A 13902-nucleotide genomic window follows, 5' to 3' on the forward strand; every position below is an offset into this window, starting at 1 on the left:
CCCCACCCCCAGCCACCCCGGGCTGCAGCATCCCACCGTGGGGGCTTCCCCTTCCCCAAGGTTCTCATGGTCACGAGCCTTCATTTGCTTATGGCATATGTCTTACCAAATTGACAAAAATAATCATTCTTACTGCCGTAGTGGGGGAGAAAATCCATTAAGTACTGGTTATTTGAAAGAAAAAGTCTGCATGTCAAGAAAAAATGATGTGCTCTTGCAGTAAAGATCTTTATCTTATAATAATAGCTAACATTTTTTGAGGTGGGGAGGGTAGAGCTCAGTGGTGGAGCGCATGCTTAGCATGCACAAGGTCCTGGGTTCGATCCCCCGTACCTCCTGTAAAAATAAATAAATAAATAAATCCTCCCTCCAAAAAAATACAAACGACATTTTTAAAAACACATTTTTTGAAAGCTTGCACTATGTTAAATCTTATGCAAAGCTCTTTATATGCAGCACCTCCTCAAATCCTCCCAACAACCCAGCAAGGTAAGTATTGTTGTGTCCATACTTCAGATGAGAGAACTGAGGTGAAGTGAGGTTGAGTTACGTGCCCCAGGTCACCAAGCTAGAAAAAGACATATCCAGGAATCAAACCAAAGTCGATTTGATTTTAGAGATCACTTAACCCTTCAAATGAACAGCCAGGTCTCTTTTCAGAGCAGCGTTTTCTAAATGTTTGAGAGTCTGGGCAGATCTATAAGATTTAAAGCATGCTACAAGTATTGTTTTTTAATCTTTTTGCAAATATAACTAAGGTGAACATATAACAAAAACTTTTATAAACAAATCCATACACTTGGATGGAGAATTGTTTAATTTTCCATGTGAGTACCTGGGGCAAGTTGAAACATGACTCTGATTCCTTTAGCTTTTGTAGACCTCGATGGGATGACCCAGGAACCCTGTCTTCTTAATGCCAAAGCTGTCAGGGTTGTCAACTGCTAGCCAAACGGCAAACAAAACCACTTTGCCTACATGGCTAACGTAAGAAAAGGACAGAAGAACAAAGATTGTTTAGTCTCAGAATACCATCCCCTGAGGCATCACGGGGAAAATATTAGGGAAGCCTAAATTATCCTCCAAAATTCTTTTCCCTTTCCTTTTCTTGTTTGGCAGAGCCTAACTCCCCCTCAGCACCAGCAAGTCAATACCACCTGTCTTTGGTTTGCTATGGATATTGGTTAGTTGCTTTTTAGCGGCATGTACAGGAGAGGGTAGAAGGATTAATGGAGATTGTGTAGGAAGTTATCTCATTACAGCATCTGTTCATAGCACTTTTATCTGCCCACTTATTAAATATGCATTTTAAGCACTGTCTACGTGAAAGGCACTACCACAGCTCTTAAGCAAAAATGAACAAGACATCCTTTGCCATTCCGGTAGCTCCGTTTCCTAGGGAAAAGAGACACAGGTAATCAACTGTAAGGGGACTAAACTTGCTTCCAAAGGAGTGGACTGGAGAAAGCACACGCATTTAACTTTGTCTGACAAAGTCACAATATTGGTGCTTGAGATGTAGGTGAGAGTTCACCAGGCAGAGAAGCACAACCAATATTCCAGGAAGAGCAAGGCAATTACAAGCAGCTCAGCACGACTGCAGCTCAGGTTGCAAGGCGGGGAGTGGCGGGGTATGGGGCTGGAAAGGCAGGCGCAAGCCAAGCCGACATGGATAACTAGGTGCCTTGTGTTATCACCACTGTCTTCTTACTAAATTATGGGACAAGTTTATTCATCGGTATATCCCTAACTCAGTGTATACTACGTGGTAGTCCTTCACATGGAGTTAAATTAACAGTCCAACAGTGTTTTTACGTGTAATTTTGTGTCTATGTACAACCAGGTCAATTTGTTTTAAGCAGAATTGTCTGAGATTTTTTTTTTTTTAAACTAATGTCTTATACTGCCCTCTAGTGGTTATAAAACAATGGACGTTCCATTACAGGGAATGCCAGGAGCTTTCATTCTTTACAAAACGGAAGGATGCTGGTTGTTTGCACGTCTTGGCTATTGTAAATGATGCTCCAGTGAACATGGAGGTGTGGGATCTGTTTGAGACAGTGATTTCACTTCCTTCCTATGAAGACTCAGAAGGAGAATTGCTGGATTATGTGGTAGTTTTATTTTTTATTCTTTGAGGAATTTGAAAGTTGCTTGCAAGTTAACTAAACTTAGTGTGGTAATCATTTTGCAATATATACATTACTTTGTACACCTAAAACTAATACAATGTTATATTTCAATTATATCTCAATTAAAAAAACAAAACAATGCTGGTTACAACCAATAAGGTATCTTCACCCACTAATATCTTGCCGACCAGTTTGAAAATTAGCGGTCTCTAACAATATTTGTTTTATTTTAATATATTGTTTTATATATTTACATATATATACATATATATCACATAGACTATGGTTCATGATATAATTCATTCTGAAAGTAGATATGATTTAACTTCTCAAAGAGTAAGTCGGTTAAGTTTAATAATACAAATAATGTAAATAAAATTTCCCATATACTAATAGTTAAACCCAGTAAATGTATTTCATTTTTTAATTTGTATACATTTTACATGCATTATCTCAAACAAGTCCCTACTACAAACCTCTTTACTTTTAATCTTCAGAGTTAAAGACTGAATTTCAAGAATGAGAAGACATAAAGTTTATTGTTACAGAAAATGTAATAAAGCACTCTACATGACAATAGGAAAATTATTATGTACACCCATATGATGGCAATTACACAACTATTAAAATCACATTTGCAAAGAATATTTAATGAAATAGAGAAATAGCAATGATTCATTGCTAAGTAGGAAAAGAGGGCTCTGGAGATACACTTATAGCATCTTAACTATGGGAGGAAACAAACACTGGGAAAGAAAAACCAGGAATCCATGCAGCAGAGCATTAGCAGCGGTGGTTCCTCGGGAGTAATTTTTCACACTATCTACTTTGTGTATTTATTACTTTTTGGATCAGATAAGTCAAAAAAGTCAGAGCAAACATGAATGTCCCTTTGATGGAAGTGTATATGTGAGACGTTAAGGAATGCCCCTTAACGGCTGCCTTTCCAGATGTGCTATGAAGCTGAATTACAGATCTGATAACAGTTTTCCCGAACTGGACATTGAGTTTGCTTGTCACAAAAGCATCTTCCAGGGCTTTCTTTGAACAAATACTCCTGTAAGGGGCTCCTGTACCTTCAGAATCAGATAAGTAACTGACCATAAACTTGCTTTATTTCCTCTTGAATCTGAATATCAATGAAAATAGACTCTCCAAGAACTTCCTTGGGAAGGTTACATCAGAATGCCTTTTGTTCTGTGTTTGGCACTTCTGAAAACAAAGTCTAGTAAAGCACTATTAGTGTTGCACTGCAGGATGGTAAACGAGATCAGCAAAAGGGCACGATTAAAGGGTTCTTTTAATAATTGTTGTTGGTTATATTTCCTAAAATTTGGGTTATGAACACTTAAAATATTTTTAAACCTATTTTCCATTCTTAATATTTTATCCTTATATTTTATTGCTTACATGGTTGTTGTCAGAATTCTTCTCCTATAGATTTCTATAATGCCTAGATTCTAAAAATAGAAGTTAAAGGAGTAAACTTTCAAAGAATTTTAAAGTGAGAGAGAACGTTACACATCGTCTACTCCTAACTCATATTAGTGATAAAATCCAAGTACCTTTAAAATGTCCTTGATAAAGGTAATAAATACTTGAAACTCAAAAAAAAAAAAAAAAGATAAACAACAGGGTCCTACTGTACAGCACAGGGAACTATATTCAATATCCTGCAATAAATCATAATGGAAAAGAATATATATGTATAACTGAATCACTTTGCTGTACACCAGAGAGTAATACAACATTGTAAATCAACTATATTTCAATAAAAATTTTTTTTAAATGTAATTGGTTAAGGCATTAACATCTATGATCTAATGACCATGCAAATAAAACTAGTCTTGCCTTTTTGGTTTCTACAGTCCAGCAAAGAAAGAAAGGAAAGGATCTTTAGCTACAGAAAAGTGAGAGCTTTATAAGTTACTGCATTTATAGGAAATCAACTCAAAGCTATGTGATTTATTTACATATGTATTCATTCACTCAGGACAACTCTGCTGAGTACTTCTTAAATCATCTCTATGCTTGGGACTGGGGACTCCAACAGAGATCAAATACCGTCCCGCTGTCAGTAAATGTGCAGCCTATGAAATCCTAAAGGCCGATAAGCAAGCATTTAGGGCAAAGTGTGACACATGTTACAATGAGTGTAACAAGCTTATAGTGCCATCACATAAGAGGAGAATCTAACCCAGACTTGGGCTGTGAAAGCAGGTGTCCTGGAGAATGTGACCCGCAGGGTGGGTTAGACAAGCAAAGACAGAGAAGGAAGAAGGGATAATTTCAGGTATCCGAAACAGCCTGTGTCACACTCCACCCGCTTTACCCTTGTTTCGTAAATCTCCAGATCAGGCCAGTGAGAGAGCTTCCAGGCAAGAAGAGCAACTGAACACACACTTTTACCCATGCTCTTCCTGAACTCAACTTAAATGACAGGTAAAGGATGAAAAGGAGAGAGACATGGGGAGGAGACAGCATCAGACCTTTGAAGGTCAGAAAGCGGGTGGGTAAGGGGTGCCTGCCTTGGATGAGCACAGACAGCTAAAACCCACGCTGCAGTGGGTGAAGCGGGAGAGCAAGCCAGCCAGTCCTGCACAGAGAAGCTCGGGTTAACTGGGCGGAAAGTGAGGCTGACGCGGGATCAGTTGAAAGCCTGCTGAAGAAGCAGTTAGACCTCAAATCCAGTTCCCCACATCACACAGCGAGGCAACGCCTCTCCTTCTACCAAAGCAGGAACAGTTTTAAAAACTAAGAATAAAAGAGAACTTCTTCAAGCTGTTAAGGGGCTTTTAGGAGTTCTGTGAGGCTCCCCCTCCAGGCCTAAGTCGTCTTTGCCCAGCTGGTGGGAATGTCTGTGGCCGGCAGCTCTCAGCTGAGTCACTCCCCAGGCCTTGGCCTCGGGCCAAGAGAGCCCTCACACAGGGTCACACCGAGTCCCTGAGGGCAGTCCTGGCAGACACGGGATATAAAAGCCAGAGCCCTTTGCCTCAGGGTAGGACAATTCTGAAAGGCATGACTGTACACCTAGCAAAAAACAGGAAATATAACTTTTTTAAATAAAGATACCACTTACATTAATGACAAAAATTTATAGTATCAGTGATGAATCTTTAAAAAGATACGCGAGCCTTTTCTAGAAAAAAATATGTGTAATATTGAAAGACGTTTTAAAAGATTTAAATAAATGGATGCACATAGTATGTTGTTGGATTTGAAGACTCACTGTCATACAGGTGTCAGTTCTTTCGATTGATCTGAAATGCTCAATGCTGTTCTAGTCAAAACACAAAGGGCTGCTTGCGGAACTTGACAAGCCAGTCTGAAAACTGATGTGAATGAGGAAAGGAACAAGACTAGCCCAGATACACCTGCGTTAGGACAACATGAAGATACTTGCTTTGTCAAGTGACAGGACTTAATGGAAAGCGTTGATCATTAAGACAACGTGATATTGGCATAGGGATCCTTATAAAAATCAATGGAACAGAAGAGAGAACCCCAAAATAAACCCATGCCAACAAAGAAACCTGATTTATGACAAAGCAGGCATTACAGCTCAGGGGGAAAGGACAGAAGGGACAGTCCTGGGTGTGCACGGCTCAGAGTCCCCTTTGTAGATGAAAATAGCAAAGAGTGCAGCTAGGCATCCCTTCATACAAAGGGTCCAGTTGAAACCCAGGGACCTTGCTCCCTGAGGGGGATTCAGGATGGGAACAACAAGATGAAGCAGTCTGTGCTTTGGGTATGTGGGCCCTTAGACACTTAAGATGCAGATCTAAGAGAGAATTTCAATGACCCCAGATTCTTGCGTCTTCCTAAAGTAGAAAAGCACTAAAAATCAACTAAAATTAACTTGCAATTTCTATTATTTGTGATTAGCAGTCATGTTTCACCAAGATATATGCTCGCCTACATGTATTTCCCAGCCAAAAATAAATTCATATGTACACTAGCTCCTCCCCTACCTCTTCAGCACATCCCCTCAGAGCTACTGAGAGGCTGTTTCTCAGGCGATAGTCCTCAAGGAGGTCCCTGAATAAAACTTACACACAACTTTTATGTTGTTTTTCTTTACGATGACACCTGCAGCTAAGAGATAACCTCCACCAAGGAGGATAGTGGCTGACGGCTTCTACCCATTGTCCCTTCAGCATCCACCACAGTGTACGCTCCCCCAGACTAAGCAGGGAGTGGACCAGAAGAGGACCATTCTGGCCCAGTGGAGACTACACCGGCGGGCAGTCTTTGTTCGCTGATGCCTCGTTAGCCTGGGCAAGACTTTCTCTTTCTCAAGACTGCTTCTTCCTTTCCTCTCCCCTTCTTCAGGTGCCAGACCCACATCATAATATCTAACTTTTCTAGCTATAACCCCTGCTCCGGCTCCACTTTATCCTTCACGGGCGTTTCCTCCCAATAAATCTCATACATCTCTCTTTCCATCATGGTATCTGCTTCTTGAGGAACTGAACTGAATAGTGGGTGTCAGGAATGGTCCACGAAGGCAGCCCGAAGGGTGGAGATTGGACCACCCACTGGCTGGCAAGGAAAGCCCCAGCCTGAGTGGAATGTTGGCCGCAGATTGTCCCTGGCACAAGATAGTGGGCCGACTGCTGACTATTTCAAGATAACGGCCTGGAAAACAGCCAGTGGAGGGGAAAAAGTCTACTAACGCAGTGATTCGGGCCTTTAGAAGACACAGGAGGGACACTGCCTGCGATGACAGTGGCTAGTTATTATTAAGTGAACGGAAGCCCTTCAGAGGGATAATGAGAAACCGAGGGTAGTTAACCAACAGTTAAAGGCTAAGTGTGAGAGCCAGCGTATGCTCGTGGTGGTGGCACTGCTCACAAAGAGAGAGTAGGAGAGGAAATACAGCTGAGGAGCAACCACAGGACCCCGTATCTAGAACGGGGACCTGCGGAGGCGATTAAGTGCTGTGTTACACTGAGGTCAGGGCCCGGAAGCATTGGATGGGGACTTCTGGGTGGATGTCCCCGGTACTGGGCTCTGTGCCCACTTTCGTAGCATCAGCCCCAGGCTACAGAGGGGCACCCCATCCCTGAAGTTCTCAGTGATGTGCCTCTCTCACCACACACTCTTCTTGCTGATCCATCGGGCCCGCACTTCCCCAGCCATACTGTGCTGGGGTTTAATGGTCGTTACCTGCCTGTCAGCCAGGAGAGGAAGTGGGGCAACTCTTAGGGGTACAAATTGCTTCGTGGTCGAGAAGCCTCAGCAGGGTCCTACAAGGGGTGCGTGCTAGCTCATACAGAGAGAGGTGCTGCCATAGGAAGTTCATATCCAGTTCTCTGCAGTCCAGGCCTGAAGGTAGGAGAGGAGGTCACAGGGCTGGGCTCATTAATGGTGATGGACATCATGAGCCCCAAAGTAAGAGAGACCGGCTAGCGGCCCAGAACTGCCAGAAGTCAGGGAGCCACGGTTTCCAGAACAGCCAGCAAGCTTAAAGAGGCAGCTGAGAGAACTTAACTGGCTGTGAGAGAATTAATAGAAATCTGGGGTTCCTAGGGACTAAATAGCCAGGCACCCTTCAAGGGTACTACTTAGCACCTGCAATCAGAAGATAAGAATGAAGGCACAGGGGGCTGAAGATAGTGGTCCCAATAAAAAGTCACAATGCCTTGCTCAGTTCCCAGACTTAAGCCAATTTCCAGATCTGGAACCATCGAAGGAAGAGATGGCTAGGTCCCCAGGAAGAAGGGCCCTGCGGTACACCCAGCAAATACATACTGTGAAGATGCTCTCAGTCCTTGCCTAAAGGGACCACCTCAGCGAATGTACACTAAGAAAAGGGGAATAAACCAAACATTAAGGAAAATTGCACAGCATGTTAGTGCAGCATGGTCTTAAGCTACTAGAGGATGTGATCTGCCAAAACAAAGGCGTAAAAACTAAGAAGAAGGAAAAAAAAGACATGAAATCTAAGAAACAAGGTGGCTATCGTGGCCATGAGAATTCACCTGGCAGCCTGCCAGCTACAGGAGGATATTGACCAAGGGCCAGCGGCTGTGCTCGGAAATCCAGCTCAGCCCACACTTTCCGTGCACTGGTTCCAGCGAATGACTCCATTACTCAGGCAGGTTTATTTCTGGGAGACACAGAAGTCTTCTGATGAACCACCTGAAGGCTTGTTTAACCTTCCTTCCATCTAACCATCCTTCCCTGAGGGTCAGAGTTGTCTCATGATCTGATGGATTCCTTCAGCCCCTCCCAGTTTCCTCTCCATTTTTGCTCACAGGCATTTCCTTAATAAATTCTTTGCTCATTTAACCCGATGTTGGCATCCAGTTCTTTGAAGACCCAGTGCCAATGCAGGAAAAGGCTAAAAAATATCCCTAGGATGATGGTAAAGGAAGATTCCAGCTGTGCACCAAGCCTAAAGTGTAACCAGTTAAGACAAATGCAGAAGGGATGGCTACAAGAAAATAAAAAGGACAGAAAATCTACCATGTTTGATGTTATTTACTACTCTGAACTCTGGCAGAGTAAGAATTAGCAATAAGTTAAGTAGAAAATCGTGATTTTTCATAATACACAAAACAAAAGGTTGACAAGAAATAAGTATGTTCATAGTATACCACATGACAATGGCAAAAAATTATATTTACATAGTCATAATAATGTAATTATTAAATATCAATATAACAAATTATAAGTATTTTATAGACTAAAAGAAAGAGAGGTATGGTGTAGAGAATACTGTAATTCAGAGTTAATATATCACATATAAAACTGAAATATCAAGGATGACAGAATAAGCATGTTGTTTAGAAATATGGAGGTAAACAGTAGAAGAAAAGCTAAAAGAATTAAAACTGATTATCACTAGGGAGAAGGAATGAAGATAGATGCTGGTAATTATTTCATAATAACACAAGTATAAATTTTTAAGCTATGTGCAACTTTGATAAAGCAAAGTTAAATTAAATTAAAAAAATATTAAAATTAACAACTTGACAATCATATATGGAATATATAAAGAGTTATTAGAAATCAACAAAAGGCAAATACCACAGTGTGAATAAACAGGTGATTTATGAAAGGACTGAAAATATGAATGAGAATATAAAAACATATTATTTCAAAATTAATTAAATGAAAGTTTACAAAAAAGGCAATGAGATGACTTCTAGATTTATACCCAAGAGAACTGAAAACAGATGTCCATATAAAAACTTGCACACAAATATTTATATCAGCATTATTCATAATAGCTTAAAAAGTTGATGGAGACAAATACTCATCAACTGATGAATGGATAAATAAAATATGGCATATCCATAAATGGAATATTATTCAGCAATAAAAAAGGAATGAAGTACTGACACATGCTACAACATGGATGAATCTTGAAAACAATATACTGTGAAAGAAGCCAGTCAAAAAAGGTCACATATTGTATGATTCCATTTATATGAAATGTCCAGAATAGGCAAATCCACAGAAGCAGAAAATAGTTCAATGGTTGCCAGAGACTGGTGGAGGGAGAAATAGGGAGTGTCTGGTAATGGGTATGGAGTTCCTTTAAAGGGTTGTGAAAATATTCTAAAATTAGATCGTGGGGATGATTGCACAACTCTATGAATGTCTTAAAAACCACTGAATTGTATACTTTATAAGGGCAAACATTATGAGAATTACATCTCAATAAAGCTATTTTAAAATTAAAACCACAAAAAACACCAAAAATATTTTTTAAAAGAAAGCAATGAGAAAAAAAAAAAAAAAAAAAGCAATGAGAAGTATCCAGCAGAAAAGAGTAAAACTAAAAGATAAAGAAACAGAAAAAAAGCCGGAAACCACAATTCAAGCAAATGCGTTTCGTGGTTAAATAAGTGAGTGATAAATCAGGGAGATCCTGACTCATGGGTCATACATTGAAATTAATGTCTCAAATTTGGACACAATAAGTAATACTCCTTCTGATGTGTCATTTCTGTATACAAAATATTTTATTTTATGTACTGATTACCACAAACAAATGTTCAAATGGCTCAAGACATTTAAAAAGAAAACATTTTTAAGGGCTAGGGATTAGAATAAAAAAAACCAATGACAGAATCTATTTCATCAAGATAGAGAAGTTAGACTGTTTTCTCCTTGGCTTGAGAAGAAAAACAAAGAACAAATGGGATTAAAAGTTAAAAACTATTGAAGTCACAGGCTTTGCAAGCAGACACCACATTTCTAGGGGAATCTAGCTGAACTACCCCAATGCAACATATTCCCTTGTATTTATTTAGGTTGCTTTCCAAGTGTGCATATTGTCTGAAGTGAGTAAGGTTTTCAAATGGCTTTTTGCCAAATGAATTGGGAAGGCAAAAATATCATCAAAGACCCAGAGATGCTATCAGAACATTACAAGAAAAGACCTGGAAGGCGCGCACTGCCAGGAAGCCAAGAGGACCTTTAATCCAAATGACTCAGGAGCCAAAAAGCATCATTTTAAACAGGAGACAAAGAAATCAGCTTCTTCCATAAAACCGTCACCTCACTTCCCAGTTTATCAACACGACAAACAAGGTTTTTAATTATTTGAGTCATATTTATAAGTTAGTTATAAACAAAAGGGTATCTCCTCCCAGAAACATCTGTTAGTGTATTTCTCACCCACGGAGATTTCATTGACACATATGCTCTCCCAGTCAAATCAATTCTTAAATAATTCATCTGAGTTCATCTTTCAGTGTGGGTACCTAGACAAACATCAAACAAAACACTTTGAAAGTTTTTTTTTAAAGAAAATTAAAAGCAAGCCAAAAAAAAAAAAAAAAGAAAGAAAGAAAGAATCATTTTGAGGAGGAGGGTATTTAAGCACGGCATTTCAGGTCTTTGGAAGGCAGGAGTATATGTAAACCTTCTAACTAAACCTTGCTAATGTATCTGTCGAGATTCTGACTCTACTTTTTGTTATGAGTTAGAAGTGCAATAGCAATATTAAAATTTACATGTTATGTCCACTCTCCTGTTAAAACGATCTTAAAATAATTGTAAATATTTATATTCAGGCATGCTATTTTGAGACTTTCTCATTTTCAAAAAGAGTGATCATTCATATGTTCCACTATTTCCAGAATGCATTAATTTTAAGGTAAAATTCAACCTGCCTATTATTGAAATGTTTTGCTGTGCCTTCTTTTAAGATTAAAGGAGTCAAATGAAAATAATAAGTGACAGTTGATTTAACATATTTGACCCGACAATAGATTCATATACCGCATAAACGGAAAGGCAAGAAAATTCAAACTAAATTTTCAGTCTGCTTTTATTGAGGACTCACTTCATGTCAAGCCTTCATAAAAAGGTATTCTAGAGAATTTTTCAGAAGTAAACCATGGTGTGCAGTCATGGGCAGCTTGTGGATGAGTTACAGTCATGAGAATTTATTGACATTTATAATTGATGTCAATCGATATTGACAATGATACTTTAATGACAATTTATTGAGCACTTACAATGTACGAGGCACAGAACATGATAATTTCATTTCATACTCTCAAAATCTTATAATGTAGCTAGAACAGTCTTATCCCTTTCAATGGCTGGGAACGGTGAAGCACAGAGAAGTTAAGAAACTTGCCCAAAGCCACACGCAAAGTGTGACAAGCTGGAATTCTAAACCAGGTGATCTGAATCCAGAACCTACACTCTTAGCTACTATGCTATCTCTTGAAATTCAGAATGAATTTTCCTTTGGAACCACACTAACTGTAATTAGTGCCACAAACTAGTCTATGAAAGCCTAAAAACATATCTAGGCAACAGATTACACACACAGAACAGTTCTGACCGATGAGCCAATTCAGACACAAAAGGAACTGATAACAAAAGAGGTGTCTTAGCTTTATTTTCAACAATAGTCATTACCTTGGGGGGAAAAAAGAATTTCAAACATTTTAAAGCCAAAGAATTCTCTTTGCAAATGAAATCTTACCCAGGAGTTCAATTGCTAAAACACATAAGAGTAGGACGGTTCTAACTGAAGTGGGGAAGGAAAAGTCACTCTCCTCACCCCCATTCTCTACGATAAACCCCGAGCACTTCCCCCAAGCTTCAGGGCTCCAAGCAACACAGCCTGAAAACCCCTGAAGTAGACATACAACACCACAGACCCAGCAGACTTCATTTTCCAGAAACCACTGGACAAAGTACCTAGTGATGTTCTCCCAGACTAAACAGATAAATACGAGTTTTAAGATAGTTATAGTCATGTTACCTTTAGATCTGCCCAGGTAATGGAAGATCTTTAGTGTTATGCCAGAGGACTTTGGTCCTGTTCCCATTCATTTTTTAAATTAACTTATTTTTTAATCTTTTGCTGTTGTTGCTGTTAATGGGGGTACTGGGGATTGAACCCGGGACCTCATGCACGCTAAGCCCACACTCTACCACTGAGCTATAACCCCCAGCCCCTTGTTCATTATTTTTCATCGAAGACTTGGATGAAGTCATAAAAGGTATGCCTATGAAACAAAACAGAAAACAGCTGAAAATTATCCCCAAACATAATCAAAGAGCTGCAGGCAATTCAGGAATACACATTTTTAAAAATTTTTATTTTTCTTGAGCAATTTCACCTTTTTTTTTTTACAATTTCACATTTTTATTTTTATTTATTTTGGGGAGGGGATAATTAGGTATGTATGTATGTATGAATTTATAATGGAGATACTGGGGATTGAACCCAGGACCCTGTGCATGCCAGGCATGTGCTCTACCACTGAACTATACTTTCCCTCAGGAAGACACATTTTAAAACACTAAATATTTTCCACAGAAATCTTTTTGGGTAAGATCTAGTGTACAGGAGCAGATTCTTGAAGGAGTCCAAGCATACAAGACTTCATCTTAAACTTCAACCCCAAAGTAAACTCAGCTCCCTTCTTGCACAAAGTAACTTTTCAATTGTATGCATTCCTGCCCTCCTCCCCAGCTGCAGGAATGGATTGCTCATAAGACCAGAGAGAACGCCAAAATCAGAGAATAGAAAACTAAACTTCAAGAAGACAGAGTGATGTACAAATTAAATGATCTAGAAACAGATACTAAAACCAGCAGAAGGAGCCAAGAAGAATGCAAAAACCAGGGAGAGGATGGTAACCGATCCACGGATCACAAGGAAAGGTCTCGGTCAAATTCTCATATAAACTGGCCAGGGTGTGGTGCAGGGGCTGACAGCCAAGTTTAAAGGTCCAGAGTCAAAATGGACACAATTCTTTCCAAGGTAGGGTGGAAGCAGTATTGTCCTGGTTAACCCAACAGGAAGTTATAACAAGTTCCAGGCTGTTCTTGAGATGAATGCATATTCACATGACTTCTTTCAAACTCCAAGAGCTCTTACAAATACCCTAAGTACTTGAACTGAGTTGGTGTCAAAAATAATGTAGTGCTTTTCCACCCTGTGTTCAGCTCCCTGTCTCAGATAACAGAGCATCGGGAAGAGGGCAGGGTTTCCGCTGGCCAGGTGAAGCAAAGAAGCGGCGGAAGGTGGGGTGGAGAACCATGGAACAGCACAATGATTGTGGACATGCCATAGCATGATTCCTACAAAGGTGGAAACCCAGTCTCCGGCCATCGCCGTCTTTGTTGCTGCTTTACGGGAAGGCAGTGCGTGTCTGTCGGAAGGACAAACGAACAGTGTCTTTCTTATTGCCCAGTAAAAAGAGATCTATGCTTTGTATTATTAGAAATACCCATGTAACAGTGTTTTTGAGAGAATTAGGGGAAAACCCATGGAAAATATTTA

The sequence above is a fragment of the Camelus dromedarius genome, chromosome 12, assembly GCF_036321535.1.
Source record: "Camelus dromedarius isolate mCamDro1 chromosome 12, mCamDro1.pat, whole genome shotgun sequence".
In the NCBI taxonomy this organism is placed as follows: Eukaryota; Metazoa; Chordata; class Mammalia; order Artiodactyla; family Camelidae; genus Camelus; species Camelus dromedarius.